The sequence below is a fragment of the Tenrec ecaudatus genome, chromosome 4 (assembly GCF_050624435.1).
Source record: "Tenrec ecaudatus isolate mTenEca1 chromosome 4, mTenEca1.hap1, whole genome shotgun sequence".
Classification (NCBI taxonomy): Eukaryota; Metazoa; Chordata; class Mammalia; order Afrosoricida; family Tenrecidae; genus Tenrec; species Tenrec ecaudatus.
In genome coordinates, this window is record NC_134533.1 from 78,659,731 (window position 1) to 78,677,537 (window position 17,807).

Consider the following 17,807-nt stretch of genomic DNA (forward strand, 5'->3'; position numbering starts at 1 on the left):
TATCAAAAGAGATAGTGACTGGGGTCTTAAAGGCTTGAAGATAAACAAGCGGCCATCTAGCTCAGAAGCAACAAAGTCCACATGGAAGAACACACCAGCCTGTGTGATCGAGTGGTTCCAAAGGGATCAGTTACCAGGCATCAAAGAACAAAAAATCATATCATTGACTGCACACCTCCATGATAGGATCGCTGAAGACAAATGGGTGCATAAGCAAATGTGGTGAAGAAAGCTGATGGTGCCCGGCTATCAAAAGAGATAGTGTCTGGGGTCTTAAAGGCTTGAAGGTGAACAAGCGGCCATCTCGCTCAGAAACAAATAAGCCCACATGGAAGAAGCACACCGGCCAGTGCGATCACGAGGTGCCCAAGGGACCAGATATAAGGCATCATGCAAAAAAAAAAATATAAGTGTGTGTATGTATGTGTATTTATGTGTATATGTATATATGTATGTGTATATATATATTATATTAAATGAAGGGGGAAGTGCAGAGTGGAGACCCAAGGCCCAAGTGTCAGCCAATGGAGATCCCCTCATAGAGGGGCTTAGGAGAGGAGATGGGTTAATTAGGGTGTGAGGTAGTATCGATGAAGAACACAGCTTTCCCCCAGATCCTGGATGCTTCCTCCTCCCAACTACCATGATCCGAATTCTACCTTGCAGGGCTGGATAGGACAGAGGCTGTACACTGGTACATAGGAGGGTTGGAGATACAGGGAATCCAGGGTGGATGATACCTCCAGGACCAAGGGAGTGAGGGACGATGCTGGGAGAGTGGAGGGTGAGTGGGTTGGAAAGGGGAAACTGATTACAAGGAGCCACATGTGACCTCTTCCCTGGGAGAGGGACAGCAGAGAAGGGGGGAAGGGAGACCCCGAATAGGGCAAGATATGACAAAATAACGAGGTATAAATTACCAAGGGCATATGTGGGAGGGGGGAAAAGGGAGGGAGGGGGGGAAAAAAAGGAGGACCTGATGCAAGGGGCTTAGGTGAAGAGCAAATGCCTTGAGAGTGATTGGGACAGGGAGTGTATGGGTGTGCTTTGTACAATTGATGTATGTATATGTATGGATTGTGGTAAGAGTTGTTGGAGTCCCTAATAAAATGTAAAAGAAAAAAAAAAGAAAGAAAATGATTAGGGCAAAATATGTACAGATGTGCTTTATACAATTGATGTATGTCTATGTATGGATTGTGATAAGTGTTGTATGAGCCCCTAATAAAATGTTTAAAAAAAAAAAAAAAAAAAAAACAAATGACACAGTTAATAATATGGAACAATTCTGAGACAGAGAATACACCTATATTTTAAAACCATTTATTTTTGTTCCTTTAAATAAATAAATAATAACATGACTTATAACATCTCAATAGAATACATTTGCCAGAGTAAATACAAGATGCTAAGTTAAATTAGAACTTGAGATAAATGAAATATGTAGTATAATCATGTCCCAAATGTTGTACTTATATTTAAATGGGCGTCATATATATTTGTTATTATTTTAATTTGGTGATTCTATGAGAGAGACAGAACGATAGAGCGAGAAGATGGATGATGGGGTGAGAAAAAGCTCTTAGATTATATTTAGTGACAGATTTAATGAAAAAGAAATTTGCATATTACAAAGAGAATTTTCTAAATCCTTCGGCAAGGATAGGGAATTCTAATCATGTTTTTATGTCATCCAAGACAAATGGTGCCAAGGCACTGCTTAAAGTTTAGGAGAAAGAACATCTCTAACCCAGCAGACAAAACCTATCATCAGTAAGTTTGTCCCAATGTGAGCAAAAGGACTGATTCAGTTGCAAACTGTAGGAAACTCTCTTCCATGCATCCTTTCACCTCATCTCCAGTGCTCTCAGGCTCTCATGGTCATACATGTACACATAGTTTCAAATTGCAAACTTGTTTCCGCTCCTCACTAAGCTCTATTTTCTCCTTCTACCTCTACGTTATGATCTTCATTATTACTACTGATGATCAAAATTATATTGAAATATTCAGGAAAACTGCATGTGTCAGTTACATAATCTACTGCCAACTTGAGGAAGGGGTGGAGTCTAACCTGTCAATCAGGTTATAGCCAATGAAGCCTATGTGTGGTCATGTCCTTCTCCTGAGAATTCTGGGAAGTCTTGTCTTCCCGCCCTGGAGGCTGAACACACAGAATCTCTTGCTGAACATTCCTTTGACAAGCCACACAGAGCTACGCTGATGGAGCCAGAGCCCTGATGGATGCCCACACCAGTGCTGAAATGCTTCCACTGCCACTGGATCCATAAGACTTCCTACCCACTGACTTGTGATCTTCCTGCATTCCGCATCATTGCATGTTTAGTGTGAGTCTGAAGAGGAATTTATAGACTAATATCAGACATATGGGCTAATGTCAAACTTACAGACTTGATTGGACTAGGCTGGGGTGTTTTCTTAATATACAATGGCTCTTTTATATACAGCTCTTTCTTATACACATATGTCTATGAATTTGTGTCTCTAGTCAACCTGGACTAACATACTGCAATAACCTTAAAAACTCATGTAGCAATCTTTATCGATTTCATCAATAATAGTTTATACACTAATACAATACAATAATAGTTTATACACTATATTGATTTCGAAGCTGCTTGCTTTTATAAGTCATACATCAGTGGTTCATACATGTGCAATAATTTATACATGTGCAAGTCAGAGACACTTTTTGCATTCTTTGAGTTGTTTCACCATTCTCCCTCCTACTGGACGTTACCTCCTTCATCACCAAACTCAGTGCCCTCAAAAATGGCAATGTAATGCTTTGTGGTTCTATCAATTTCATTCTAGAGAGATATCTTTTCCTAAGCTGCCTCATAAAATTTTTGAACTTTGGCTAATTATTTTTGGTACAGTGTCTCTGAGTAGTCCTTCAGTCTTTTGATACTTCTTGGTTCATTCAATATTTTATTTATAAAATGCTTCAATATTGCAACTCAAGACTTGAATTTTTCTTCAATTCTTTCAGTTCAAGAAATACTTATTATTCCATTTTTGATTTCCCAATTTCAATTCTTTGCACATTTCATTATATTATTTTGCATTGACTAATTAATCCACCCATGGAGTTTTCAGATATTCTCTGACCTCATCCTCACTTCCATCATGACTCAAAGTTCAAACACAAGTTTCAAAGTCTTCTGGCACCTTGCTCTTTCTCTTTCTTTAGCTCTTGTTTTTCTTAATGCCCTCATGCTAGCTCCATGCATGATATGCTTCATATTATTCTATAATTCATCTTGTCTTCAGTCATTGGTGTGCAAAGATCAGATCCAGTCTCAGGATGCTCTTTAAATTCAAGTGGTACATAAACAAGAAAATGCCTGCATCACGGTTTTCCTCTTTCACTGTATTATTCAATCTCTCTGCTGAGCAAAGAGTCTGAGAAGAGGGACAATATGAATAAGGATACAGCATCAGGATTGGATAAAAGCTTATTAACAAACTATATTATGTAGATGATATAATCTTACTTGCTGAAAGTGAAGATGACTTGAAGTACTTGCTGATTAAGATCGAGGATTGTAGCCTTCGATGTGGATTACAATTCAATTTGTAGAAAACTAAACTCCTCACCGCTGGACCAATAGGTATTATCATGATAGATGTAGAAAACATTGAAGTTGTCAAGAATTTTTCATGCTTTGATCCACCATCAATGATCGTGGAAGAAACAGTTAAAGGATAAAAAGACATGTTGCACTGGGTAAATCTGCAGCAAAAGCTCTCTTTAAAATTTTGAAAAGCAAGCATGTTACTCTGAGGACTAAACTTTACCTGAGCCAAGCCATGGTATATTATATTGCCTTATATGCATGGGAGAGTTAGAACTTAAATAAGATGGGATGCATCTGAATTACAATGCTGGTGAAGGTTACTGAGTGTCATGAATTGCCAAATGAACAAGCAAACCTGTCATGGATGAAGTACAGCCAGAATGCTCTGACAGGTCAGGGTGATAGGAATTTGTGTCATGTCGTCTTGACATAGTATCAAGAGGGACTAGTCACTGCAGAAGGACATCATGCTTGGTAAAGTACAGGGGCCACATTTAAGGAAGACCCTGGACAAGAGGATTGGCCCCAGTGGTTGCAACAATGGGATCAAGCATATGAACCCTTGTGAGATGGGTAGTCTCGATCTGGTGTGCACAGGGCCGCGATTAGCTGCAAGTGACTGGCGTGCAGTCAACATCAACATGCTCAAAGTCGGGTCGGGTGCACTCGTTACTCTGCTCTCTAGTTTTTACTTGAACCTGCATACGTACAGCTGATGGTCTATACGGAAGTTAGACCCTGGCTTAAGGCTCTTATGAATTTATTATGTTTTTCTCTAGTTTCTACTTGAACTTGCAAATGTATAATTGATGATCTATTCCAAAGTTGAATCCTGGCTTTGCTATGACTAATTATATTGAGCATCTCTATTGTATCTTTCCACAGAGTTGATTTGAGTGTATTTCATCTGACAAGGTCCATATGTACAGTCAGCACTTTTGATTTCTAGAAAGATATCCTGAGTGAATAAATTGAAAGCCATAAATTGTAACATTTTGTTATGTAATCTTATGGTTTCTATCATTATGGTCATATTGTCTTATTATCGTTCTTATTTTCACCTCAATATTCTAAACACTAATAATTACCAAACACATCGCTGAAGAAGTTGAAAAAATCTTCAGTTTCTTCATATTTGACATTAATAACTGATGTGTGTAATTTCAATAACAGTCTTCCTCCATCTTTCCCTTAATGGCAGTAGTTTTAAGATTAATGAAAACTGAAGTGAAAAACTAACCAAATATAATTGTTTTCTATGGAACAGAACAATGGATCTCATTTTTTCCTAAGCATGTGACATAAGCTCTGAAATTGTGCAGAGTTTGGTCAGACACATTGCTTGGTATTTGGGTCCCTATGAGTTGGAACCAACTCCATGGCTGGTAAGGAGAACACAGTCACAGCATGGCTGTGCGTCCATGAGCTCTGCAGTTCAAGTCAATGGAGAAATCTCCCTCGGTGTTTGTTGTTTTAGCTATATGAAAAAGGACTGTTAATAAAACTGCATTCTGGGTATTTATGAGTAAGTGAGATGCCAGGTGTAAAATACTTAAACAGGTGTTGGCATAATAGCTAGTATATCACTATCCATCCCCTTTTCTTCCTAAATCCTATAATCCCCATTCATCTGAATCTCTTTCTTCCTCCAGTTCAAAAATTCAAATTACACCACACTATGCATACAGTCCTGAACTCTGGTACCATCATTAGCCCTTCCTCACCATTTTGCACTTTAACCAGGTCTTCTTCCTCTCTTCCCGTGTTTTCTTTAGCGTTGCCAATGTCCTACTATCTCAACTGTTTTTCCTCCACCATTCCATTCATGTGCATATGCCTCACAAAATGTTAGGCAAATACTATTGCAGAGTCAGGTAACCAATCCTAGACAGTCTCAGTTCCTTCTACAGTGCAGGTACTGTAGAGAAGTGTTGCCACATTAGAGTTACATGTTATGGTATGTTCTTTATGTAAGTAGGGCTATGAGATTAGTTTAACAGCAGAGTATGAATTGAAGTGAGGCTTTTCACTTCTGGTTAACATGACTACATAGAAATGTGTTTGGAAGTGCTCTTTTTCTTTCTGCTGCTTGCACAGTGAGGAATCTGAGTAAAAAGCGTATGGGATTGTTATGGAATAAATCGTGTACCATTCTCCCAAAATGGTATGTTGAAACACTAACACCTGAAACCATCAGTGTGAGGAGCTGGGACTTCACGTAGCAGATAGTGGTACCAGCTAAACTGAGGATGCTATGCCAGAATGCGGCAGATACTAATCATGATTCCTCCTGAATGGTTTCTTATAGAAGGACAGAGAAGGAACAGTCGTATGCAAGTTCCCAAATTCTTATTTTCTGAGAATTTCTTTAAAAGCCAACAAATATTCCCCTTCCCTGACACATACACACACAAGGCCAAAGGCTACCCGAATCTGAATGAGACAAATGAAAGGTTTTTTCCTTAGAGTTGAGAGAGGACATCATCTCCAGAACTGAGAGAATATATCTAATCTATAAAACCTTTTATCATGTGATACTTCCCACCCTCCCCCCTTTATTTTTTAATTTTTTAATTTAATAAATTTTTATTGGGGCTCATACAACTCATCAAAATCCATATGTACATCAATTGAGTAAAACACCCTTATACATTCATTGCCCTCGTCATTCTCAAAATTCTCCTTCCACTTGGGTTCCTGGAATCAGCTCGTTTTCATTTTTTTCTCTCCCCTTCCTTTCCCGCTCCCCCCTTCCCCCTGAACCTTTAATAGTTTATAAATAAGGGCTGAAATCAGAAAACTGAAGACACCAAATCCCTTACTGCCACCTCGCTAGACCAACATCAGAATGACATAGATGAAAAATAAGCTTTCAATGACTTGGGCAACTATGAATTTGTGGTTTGTTCATGTTATGGACACATGGCAGATAGTCCAGAGAATATCTGACCAGCCAGTCTATTTAGAAACATGCAATTTTCTCAGTCTAGTTTCATAATTTAAAGATAATCTGGTAACTACTTCATGTTGTCCTGCTGAGAATTCACCCACGTAACAAGGCTGGGCCCTTTCCCACAAATATGTTTTGTGTCCTTGTCTTACCAATTTTCCTGCAAGTATTTTTCCTGTACCTAATATCTCAACACAGAATTGTGTGGTCACATATCAAATTTAGCCTCTGTAAGAGGTGACATTATCAAAAGAAAACTCAAAATATTTTAAATTATAAAAATGGGGTCCAAGCACTGAATAAGCATGGAACAAACGTTGGCATCCTGGCAGCACATGCAGTTGCCATAAGAAAGAGAAGATGAGGATTCCATTTCTGAAGGTCTGACATCATACTTCTCATTTTCATACTAAGAGCCCTCACCCAAGTAACTACACTTTGGATACTTAATTCTTCATATTTAATATTGGAATATTAATACCTCTTATGATGATTGAAATAAATAAGATAATTGTTGTATGAATATTCAAGGCCAAGTAAAAATTTAATGCATGTTAGTACCTTTGTTCTCTCTCGTGGTTATGGAGGAATAACTTAAGTACAAGCAAGTGTAAATGCTTATAAGAACAACAAGTACTAGACTCCACTCAAGTGCTTCTTTTGATCCTCTTTGTATCTAAAAGGGGTTAAAATATAGAGCACAGGTTTTGTGCTTCAAGACATGTCTGGAAAACTGCATGATCCAAATATAGCATCTGAGTGACCAGAAGATGCAACATTATTTAACAAAATCTACTGCAAACACAAGTGCATGAAAAAGCTCAATGTTGACACCTTCCACTCTCCAATAACCAGCACATTATAAGAACATGCATTTGCCTTTTGAATTTTGTATTACTATGTCAAAATTTTAAAATATAATCAGGGTTTAGAAAAAAGCATAATTATGTAGAGGATCAAAATTAGTTTACAAATTAGGTTAGGATGGATAATTATGAAAGTGGTTTTTAAAACCTATAATTGTGTGTCTACAACCCGAACGGAAACTTCAAGACATGTCCCATAATATGCACTATTGATTTGCTTGTTATCCATGCTACCTAATATGCTGCAATATATTTGGAAGATGCTGTTATAGTCAAGTCTATTGTTCCATTATTCTCCTCTATTAGACTCTCTAAACATCAATAGCTGTCACTATTAATTATGCATTGATTTCACGGAGTCTGTCAGGAGGTTCAGGGTGAGAGAGCGTCTCTCATAACCACAGAGAAACCACACATTCCGATGACCTTTTATTCCCTCCTACTGGTCAGAGACAGAGAAATGTGACATTTATATCAGGAACAAGGGAGGCTTTTTCATTGGCGTATTTGCTTTGTGTAAAGTTTAATGCAGGGGAAAAAAAGCATTTTATTTTTCTCAAAAATATCCTTTGGACTTACAAAGACAATTGATATCTTTTTTAAAATCAGGGGAAAATAACAGTTGCATGCATTTTAATTGCATTGAAAAATAATCAAATGCTTCCTGATAAACCAATTAATTTTCATAATCATTTGAAGATACATAAATTTTACTATGAAAAAAACTACAACAGTATAAATAAAATTGCTTTTCTGTTAGGTTTTCTATCTCTGAATAATTGTGTACAATGTGTAATGCCATCTTATGAGCTTGTTTTTTGTTTTCCTTTTTGTGGTCCTTTGAAAAAGATAGAAAAGATCCCAATGTCCCCTTATCAATCTCTGAGTGCTGTCAACTCTAGATGGGTTTCTTCCTTAAGGTCAATAGTTTGAACACCACAGAGCCAAGAACTGTATTTTAAAATTTAGCCTCGGCAACAACTGTAATGTATTGTCAGCATCAGTAACATGCAGTTAGCATGTACACCTTTTTTAAACTCAGTATTTGAAAAAATCATAAACTCAGATATCTCATAGGTAACCTCTTAAGGAAACTAGCTAAGAAATCAATAATAAGTATTACCTTTTGAAAAAGAAATTTATTGATCATATTGAAAGAAGTCACATTTGCAGTACAGTCTTAAAAACAAGCTTCTCATAAATCATTCAATTAAATTATCATAGAATGAGATATTTTATATTTTTAAAGTATATTTATTTACAGCACTTTACTTAATAATTCCAACCAGCATGTAAAATTATTGTTATTACCATTTAAATACTATTGAAAAGAACAGAAAGACCTTATATAATTGATTGTTACAAATACAGAAGGCATTGCTGAGAATTCAGCTTCTGTTGGGTGATTCATAATTCCATTTGTGCACACGATTAAAGGACTTAGGAAAGGCTCTCAATTACGGCTGAATTCTTAAGACTCCCCTTTTTTACCTACTTTAAAGCATGGATGATATATAGTAAAGAAAGAAGAGTGAGAGTGTTTTCTGGAGGTGTTTGAGGTAAGCTTACTCAGGTAACATGTTTATAATATAATGTGATAGGGATCATATATTAAATGCCCATTATACTAGGTATTCACAAGACTATATTGAGTCATTAATCCAGCAAATATTTTTTACCATGTAACAGGAATTGGATTAGAACATAGGCAATATAATTATAAACAGACACCCTTCCTTCCTGAGTAATGGGACAATCTTGTGAGGAAGACAAAGGAATAAATTGGAGATTTCAATTTAATTAATGAGCTTACAAGACTACAAATGGACACATAAGGCCATAAGGCTGACACAATACATTCCTGGCAGTCTGTTTCCAAGTAGCCTTAATCTTTTAAGCCCAGCGAAGCTATTCTGCTCTGTCCATATGGGGTTTTTATGAGTCAAGATGATTCAGTGACAATAATTGCAAAATATACCATTCAGAGACCCTAAGTGTTTCTGTCAGTGCAGTGTGTTCAGCAGCTCACAAAAAGGTGGGCAGTTCGATTACACCCAAAGGGGAAAGACAGGCCTGGCTATCCAATTCTGAAACATTATGGAGTACTGTTCTGTAAAACGCACGGAGTCACCATGAATTGGACAGGACTTAATAGTATTCATCATGAAAACCCATGTAAAGACAAGAAACCTGGATATATATATATATATATATATATATATATATATATGCCATTTTATTGAGAACTCATAGATATTATAATAATCCATAATCAAGTATAATTGTACAATTACTACCACCATGATTGCCAAAACATTTTCTTCTTAAAATCTTTGATATCAGCTCCTCCTTATACCCTCCCTTCCCAACCCTACAATCAGGAACCATAATTCTTATATTATAAATAATTACTATTGTAACTATTATTACTTGCCAGATCTTACACCATACACTGTACACATTCCCCTACAATTCTGTTACTCCTTCCCCTTGAGTGAGGTTATACACTCATTTTTGCTATCAGTTGCTCCTTCCCCTACTCCCCCACTCCCTCTCTTCCCATGGCCCCTAGAAATTGTTGCCCCATTACTATTTCTGGTGGATTATCTTAGAATTCATGCTTCAAATGATCTTCCTTATGCAAATGAATACTTGCATGTCTAACAGGACTAAAGAGGTAAAACTGGGACCATCAGAGTAAGGGGAGGAAATATTAAAGAACTAAAGGATAGTTAGGTGTTTTATCAGTGCTATACGGCACCCTGGATATATCTTCCTTCTCACATGGCCTTTGCGTGAGGGAATATCTATTTATCTTATAGCAAGATTTGAGGTCTCCACTTTATCTATGCTTCTTTACATCAATTTGATTACTTATTTTATAATTTCTGATGCCTATTCCCATTGACATATCATGATCAGGCAGGCTGAAATTCTTCTTCCATGTGGGCTTTATTGCTTCCCTGCTAGTTGGCTGTTTGTATAAATATAAGCCTTTAAGACTACATGTGCATATATATTTTGATAGCTGGGTAACATAGCTTTCTTCACCACATTTGCATATGCACTCATTTTGTCTTCAGTGACATTATAGTGAAGGTGAGTATTGGTATATAAAATAGCCACACTATTAGAACAAATCATTAAATCATTCCTGTACTGAGATAAGATTTAAGTAGAGGTAAAAGTCCATGTGTTTCCTTATTGCATTAGAATCTATCTATCTTCTATCATCTATCTATGAATACACCTATTTTTATGTACCTACACATCCATATTTATACCTATATATATAGGATTATTACTTTTTAGTTATTTCCTCTTGTACTTTTTCTTTCCTCCTGCCTGTCTTTCGCCTCTCAGTTATTCTTCTCAGATACATTTTAACTGATCAGACATTATCTAGAATGGGACATCCTTCTCCCCATCAATATCCCCTTGATATCTCCCTGCCCTTGTCCTTATTGGGTACTTGCTCCCTTTCCAACGCTGCCTCCTCTCCCATGCCTCCCCTCCCACTCCCACCCCAACCTCACCTTCGGTCAGTTGCTGTCTCCTAGGGATTGCTTGTCCTTCTTACCATATATAGAGAGACACCAAAAGAGAAAAGAAAAGAAACAACAACAACAACAAGAAACAAAATAAAGACCATATAAGTAATGTAGTAGCTACATAGTCTAGTGTCAATTTGGGACTTGAGAGGGTTAAGAATGTAGGGTCGGAGTCTAGTCTATCAATCGGGTCATAGCCAATGAGGTCTCTCTGTGGGCATGGCCTTCTGAGAATTCTGGGAACTCCTGTGTTTCCTTCTTGGAGGTGGGAGACATACTCTGTGTCTACTCATTCCATGGGTAGTACTGAAAAGACACATGGCACTACATTGATAGACTCCATGCCTTGTGAGCTGGAGAGGCCACTTGGACCTACCCTGATAGAGCCCTGGGAGCTTGAAAAGCCATGTACAGACCTCTGCCACCTCTGAGATGCTTACAATGGCACTTTAATTCACAAGACTTTCTATCTACTGTCCTGTGATCTTCCTGAATTTGGTGTCATTGCATGTGTTTCATGAGTCTGAAGAGGACTTTATAGATTAATATTGGATATATGGATTAATACCAGACTTACGGACTTGATCTGGACTGTGCTGGTATGTTTTCTCGATATTCAATTGTTCTTATATATAAACCTCTGTCTTATATCCATAGGAGCATCTATGAATTTGTTCCTGTAGTCCACCCAGACTGATGCTGGTAGTTCCAAGTCTAGCTGTTGTACTCACCTCAGGTTGATGAGGATCTCTCTGCTAAATAGCTAGCAGGCCCTGTTATAAGCCATCAGTCAAACCCCCTTTGCTTTCTGGAATCCCTGTTCCAAGACCAGCTTACCTAACATCCATTATACCCTTTTAGACTTCAGCTTTCATGCCCAAGAGGCATGAAACATGGCCATATTCTAGTGAGAGGTAATAAATATAAATCCAAGGATCACACTCACACAACAATGATAAATGAACTGTGATTAAGAAAAGCTACCGATCTAAATTGATTGAATAGCTTCTCCAGGCTCTCACAACATGTAAGTGGCAAAGGTAGAACTTGAACTTGGGCCTCTGTGACTCTATGTTCTATGTTTTCCTTCTTACACAATGACTTTTTAAAATTACAAATAAAACAAACAACCTCCCACCCCTATCATTTATTGTTTATGTTCTCAAGATATTCTTCCAAAATATTGTCTATAATCAGGTTTCAAGGTAACCATCAATCTCGGGCAAGCATCTGTGTGGCTCTTATGTTCGATGCGGCTGCATCAGTGTGGCAGGCAGTAAGGACAGGTGCAGGGAGGCAGAACTCTCTCTGACACTCTCTTTCAGTAACTTGCATATTTCTTGTTTTTATCATATCCATCCTTCAGTCAAAAGTGACTACTTCTTTTTCAGATATGTGTTTTCTAGATAAATTATTTACTTTCATATCAAACTATACTCATAAAAGCCATTTATACTTGCTCATGCTAGAATATAAATATAAGTAGGAACGTTTGCTTAAAAGAAGGGTATGTATATTTATTGAGCAAATATCTACAAAGAGGTTTCTGTTCATATAACACTTAATTCTTACAACAATTCTATAATTGAGCATCATTATCTCCATTTTCTTAAAAAGAAATTTAGGCTTAAAGAAAATGGTTATCTGGAGAAGTTAGTTATTTAGAAAAAAGTATTTATGTAGACAATAAATGATAGCAACCTACTTCTCAGTTATGATTTTAGCCAGTGATTACAATGGCAAATGAAAGAGATATGGTCAGTGTCTTAGTCTGGGTTGACTAGAAAACAAACTCATAGGCATTCATATGTGTGTAAGAAAGAGCTTTATATAAAAGAGCAATTGTGTATTGAGAAAACATCCCAGTCCAGTCCAGATGAAGTCCAGAAATCCGATATTCGTCCATATGTCTGATACCAATCTACACATTCCTCTTCAGACTCATATAACACATTCAATGATACTGAATACAGGAAGACCATAGGCCTGTGAGTGGAAAGTCTTGTGGGTCCAGAGGTGGTGTATGCCTCTCAGCACTGTCAGGAACCTCAATGTGGATCCCCCAGCTCCAGGACTCAAGCATAGCTCCCTGTGTCTTATCCACAGGAATCTCTCACAAGGAGTGTATGTATCTGGACTCCAGTCAGCTGTTTATCTCCTTAGCACCTAAAATGAGGTCGTCAAGATATGACTTGATTGACAGGCTAGACTCCACCCCTTCACAGGTTGACAAAGATTATGTAACTGCCATAGTCAGTAAATAACAGATAGGGCCTTAAATCTAGATTTCTCTGCCTCATATTGCATACCCCTTCATAAACAAAATGGTAAGACAAACCCATGTCTGACATGCATACTGTCCTACTATACACTGAGTAGATATGCTATCAATTGTCAGCATAGTGGTTATGTTCCAAACTCTGATTATTAAACAAAAAAGGCTTTTCATCTTCTTCAGAGAATGAAGTTAGATGGGGGTAGCACAGAACACTCAATGGAAGAGCCATCGCAGCATGGGAAAAAGCCAGCTGCAACTGCCCAGGGACGTCCCTAGCTTCCGACGACCGCTAACGAGAGCTCTGCCGTCTGTGGATGGTTATGTGGCCCCTTCGGTTTATTCCACTCTGTGGCCAGAGACTGCACTCCTAACCCCGACCAGCTGTCTCTGTATTTTATTCTGAAGATGATTAGAAAATCGAAGCCAAAGGGGTATGGTTGGATTCATTCAGAACTACAGAACTTTCACCCTAGCAAATGCTTTAGAGATTATACAGTTCAAACTAATTGCAGAAAAATACATACACAGCAGTTATGGAATATTTTCAAAGACAGAGTTCAGTAGTAGTAGAGTCAGAACTGGAATATTTGTCTTTTAACTATAAGAATACGTTGATATATATAATATACTATGTTGATATTGATATATGTGCATATATACATCAGTGTTATATTATATATTAGATATATTATAAATATAACTTCCATTGATGATTCTAACTATGTGTCTGGTATCTAGCCATAAAGATGTAGTATCTTCATTGTTATGGTACAATTATCTGATTCTCCATGACTAGATAATTATCTGTGGTTTATAAAGCTCCTTGCCTTTTCTAATAATAATGGATTATATCATGGCAGTTATCATATCAATGCAGTAGAGAAAAAAACTGAAATTAAGTGACTCTCACCTTACTAAAGAATCACTGAAGTTGAAGCTAGATCAACAAATTTAATCATTTAAATTTTTATTTCTCGTTCATTTTAGTTTACCATGTTCTTCTTCCAGTGGCATTGTTAGACTATCACACAAATTCCAATACTGAGTTTTGTATCTTATGAAACATTCATCTGTAGAGTGAATGTGGCATAAACCAGAGTATAAAACACAAATTAGACCCACCAGAGGAATATAAATGGTCACAGCAGCGGACGTCAGGAGCCTCCTGTGTGGGGAGTAATCTATGAAATTTGGGGGTGGTTATTCGAGGATTACCTGCTACTTTGAACAAGGAGCATCTACTGGGACATCTTCAACCTATGCCTGAGCATGATTATTTTGAGTTGCTTTCTAATGATACTAGTTTGTGTCCTCACATGTATTTCAGAACATACATCAATTTCAGAAATCAAGAGGACATCCTTTTGTTCAAGGATCACTTTGATGGTTATGTATTTCAAAAAAGTCAAGAATATCCTGCTATAGCAGAATTTGCACCTTTTCAAAAAGCAACAAAAAAGATTAAGAAAAGAGACACCAAAAGTGAAAAATCAATGATGATCCAGAATATAGGAAGTTTTTGGAAAGCTATGCAGCAGATAACTAGAAACAAGAAAAAGACCTCTGCTCCAGAGATATTGTTAGAGGGGGTCGAGGCAAAAGGAGAATTATTCGCTAAAAAGACAACCCCACTTTTGAGCTTCCTGGAAAAAAATACCAAAAAACAGAGATTCGAGAAGAAAAAAGCCAAGAAAGAAGGTGGCAAGAAATAGAAAGAAAAAGACAGAGGGAAGACAAGCGAAGTAAGTGGAAAGAAGAAGAGAAATGAAAAAGGAAAGATATAGAAAAGCTCATGAAGATAGTCAAAATTCCAGAAAGGGACGGAGTAAAGGAAGAACCAAAGATTAAGGTACACAGGTTTCTGTTACAAGCTGTGCATCAGAAAAAAAGCTGCTCAAGTGGCCAGAAAAGGGGCATGAAAAACAAGTGGACAAATGAGAAAAGCATAAGAAATGAGGCAGAGAAGGCCTGCATGCTGGGAGAGCTGTGCGCCAAGTTGTACCATGGCCCAAGGCCCGATGGGGAGCTGAAAGACGAAGATCCGGAGCGCTGAAGAGGGCACTTGCAGGGACTGCAGAGAGCGGGCGCGGGTAATGACCTAGAACAAAAATGACGAAGAACTGAAGAAGGAGAAGGAAGCATTTGGTGTTAAAGAGAAAAAGAAAGTACAGAAGCATTAAGCAGCACTGAGAAAAAGAGGGAGTGGTTCAAAGAGACGGAATAAGAAACAAGGACCATCCAGCCATGCAGCTGTAGCAGTCCGGCGCCCGGAGTCGAAATTGCCTGCGCTCCACTGATGACAGTACCAAACCCGCGGAGGCAGCAGTAGAAACAAACAGGTCAAACGATCTGAGTGCACACCGTCTCCACGCAGAAGAAAACGTTACCAGTGTGTGTTCCCGTTAAAGAGCAGACTCGTGCTTGTTTCGTAATGAGTGTCAATAATTACAGATAACACTAAAAAAAAACACAAATTGGGAACTGCTGGGAATTCTAAAGCTTATACCAGTAATTATTAGTTGTATGACCTTGGGTAACTCACTCAACTTCTCGGAACCTCTTTTAAAATTGTGATAATAATATATTAGCTGTCATATCTACATTTATAAAAGGTGTTGCTAAGATGAAATTTGATGATCTATATGAAACCTGTACACAACATTAAAAAGATTAAAAAAAAAAACATTGCCGTCAAGTCCATTCAGATTCACAATGATGCTATATAGGATTTTGGATTCTGTAAAGGTGTTATTCTGGCTTGATGAGCGAAACAAATCCAGGGAGACTCATATGTGTACAAGAAAGAGCTTTATATATAAGAGCAATTGAATATTGAAAAATGGACAAGCCAAATTCAGATCAAGTCCATAAGTCCAGGATTAGCCCATATGCCTGATACCAATCTATAAATTCCTCTTCAGACTCATGAAACACATGCAATGATGCTGAGGGCAGGAAGACCACAGGCCAGTGGGTGGAAAGTCTTGTGGATCCAGTGGTGGTGTAAGCCTCTCAGCAGTGGCAAGGGTCTCCATGTGGCTGCTCCAGCTCCAAGCCACTGGCTGCTATCAACCTATCTCCATGTGTCTTGTCAACTGCAATGTCTCCCAGGGAGTGAGATTATGGTCCCACCTCAGAGAGCTATGGATCCCCTTAGCGCCTCCAAATGAGGTCCTCAAAGCTGCAACCTGGTTGACAAGCTAAACTCCACCTTTTCACTCTTAATACTCTCAAATGAACAGCAGATTATGTAACCACCACAGTGAATATTTATGGAAGCAAACAGTTTTAGTGCTATATGCATGCTTTCAGGCTGAGGGATATTGGGAAATTTCAGCATAAGTGTTCTAAGTACTGATGGTACATGTTTAATGCCAACCTGTGGGATGTCTTCTACCTGATTTCTATGCTGACTTGGATTTAACTGGAAGCAATTAATTTCTGGGGAGAAGCAAGACGTGTGTGTGTGTGTGTGTGTGTGTGTGTGTGTGTGTGTGTGTGTGTGTGTGTAAGAGAGAGAGAGAGATAAATCAATACTACTTGGGTCATATATAGTTATAATCAATTGTAAATAAGAAATGACTTGCACTTCAATGTCATTTCAAAATGTAAAACTGCAGGATTAGCAGAAGCTCTGTCAAGTCTAATAGACAAATAGATATGCACAGGGCAATGGCTGCACAACATATTTAAAGTAAATCACTTTGCTGAAATATACAGGTAATGGATATTAAAATGGCATTTTTTTTGGTATCTGTATTTACACTTAGTAAATAAAAATAAATGCATTTTTAAAAGAAAGAAAACTTTTAAAATTTGCTTTAATATTTTTTCCTTATGCATAGTCTGTCATCTTAAAGTACTGATAAAGGACTAATGTTTCCTTCTCAGCGGCATATGCAGAATGCTGGCACACTGGTCAAGGACTCAGTTGTTACCAGAAAGTCTGGCAGTTTGAACATTAGTTTTACAGGCAAAAAAAGTATGGCAGACTGTTTTTACAAACAGTAATATTGGGAACCCTATGAAGCAGCTTTGCTTTGTCCTGCAGGGCTGGAATGAGTCACAATCCACATGCCTAGAGCACAGGAGTGACATATGCTTCCTTATGAGGAAAATGATCAAATCAGTTGATATCCACTTGTGTGGGTGAATGATGTATTCAGCCCTTAGACGAGGCAAACACTATTCAGATAGCCTTGCTACTATTAAGAAGTTAGAGATCTAGTAGAAAATATCATGCAAGGGAGACATAGAAAACATTTGTTTATTTATCTATACAATCCAACTTTGAGAGTCTTTTATTCAGTATTTCTTATTCTAGCCCATAGGTGTCTTTGGCTTAAAAAGGTGGATAAGCAAGTGCAGAGCCATTCGACAGACAGTACATATGAGTTATAACAGGCTTGTATGTAAGGCACTGCTGCTTGAGCATAGAAAGCATCGTAAGGAAGGTTCAGGGCTGGGCTCACTGTTTTAATCACCATGTCAATCATCTCCTCAATGGTCTTTCTCCCTTTTGCTGGCCCCCTACTTTGCCTTCTCACCCAAGCTGACCTC

At 37.9% G+C, this 17,807-nt stretch overlaps 1 pseudogene; it reads left to right on the forward strand.

The window, feature by feature from the left end:
* The first annotated feature begins 14,446 nt into the window (after positions 1 to 14,446).
* Positions 14,447 to 15,653, forward strand: LOC142445930 (regulator of nonsense transcripts 3B pseudogene; annotated as a pseudogene).
* Positions 15,654 to 17,807: the final 2,154 nt, after the last annotated feature.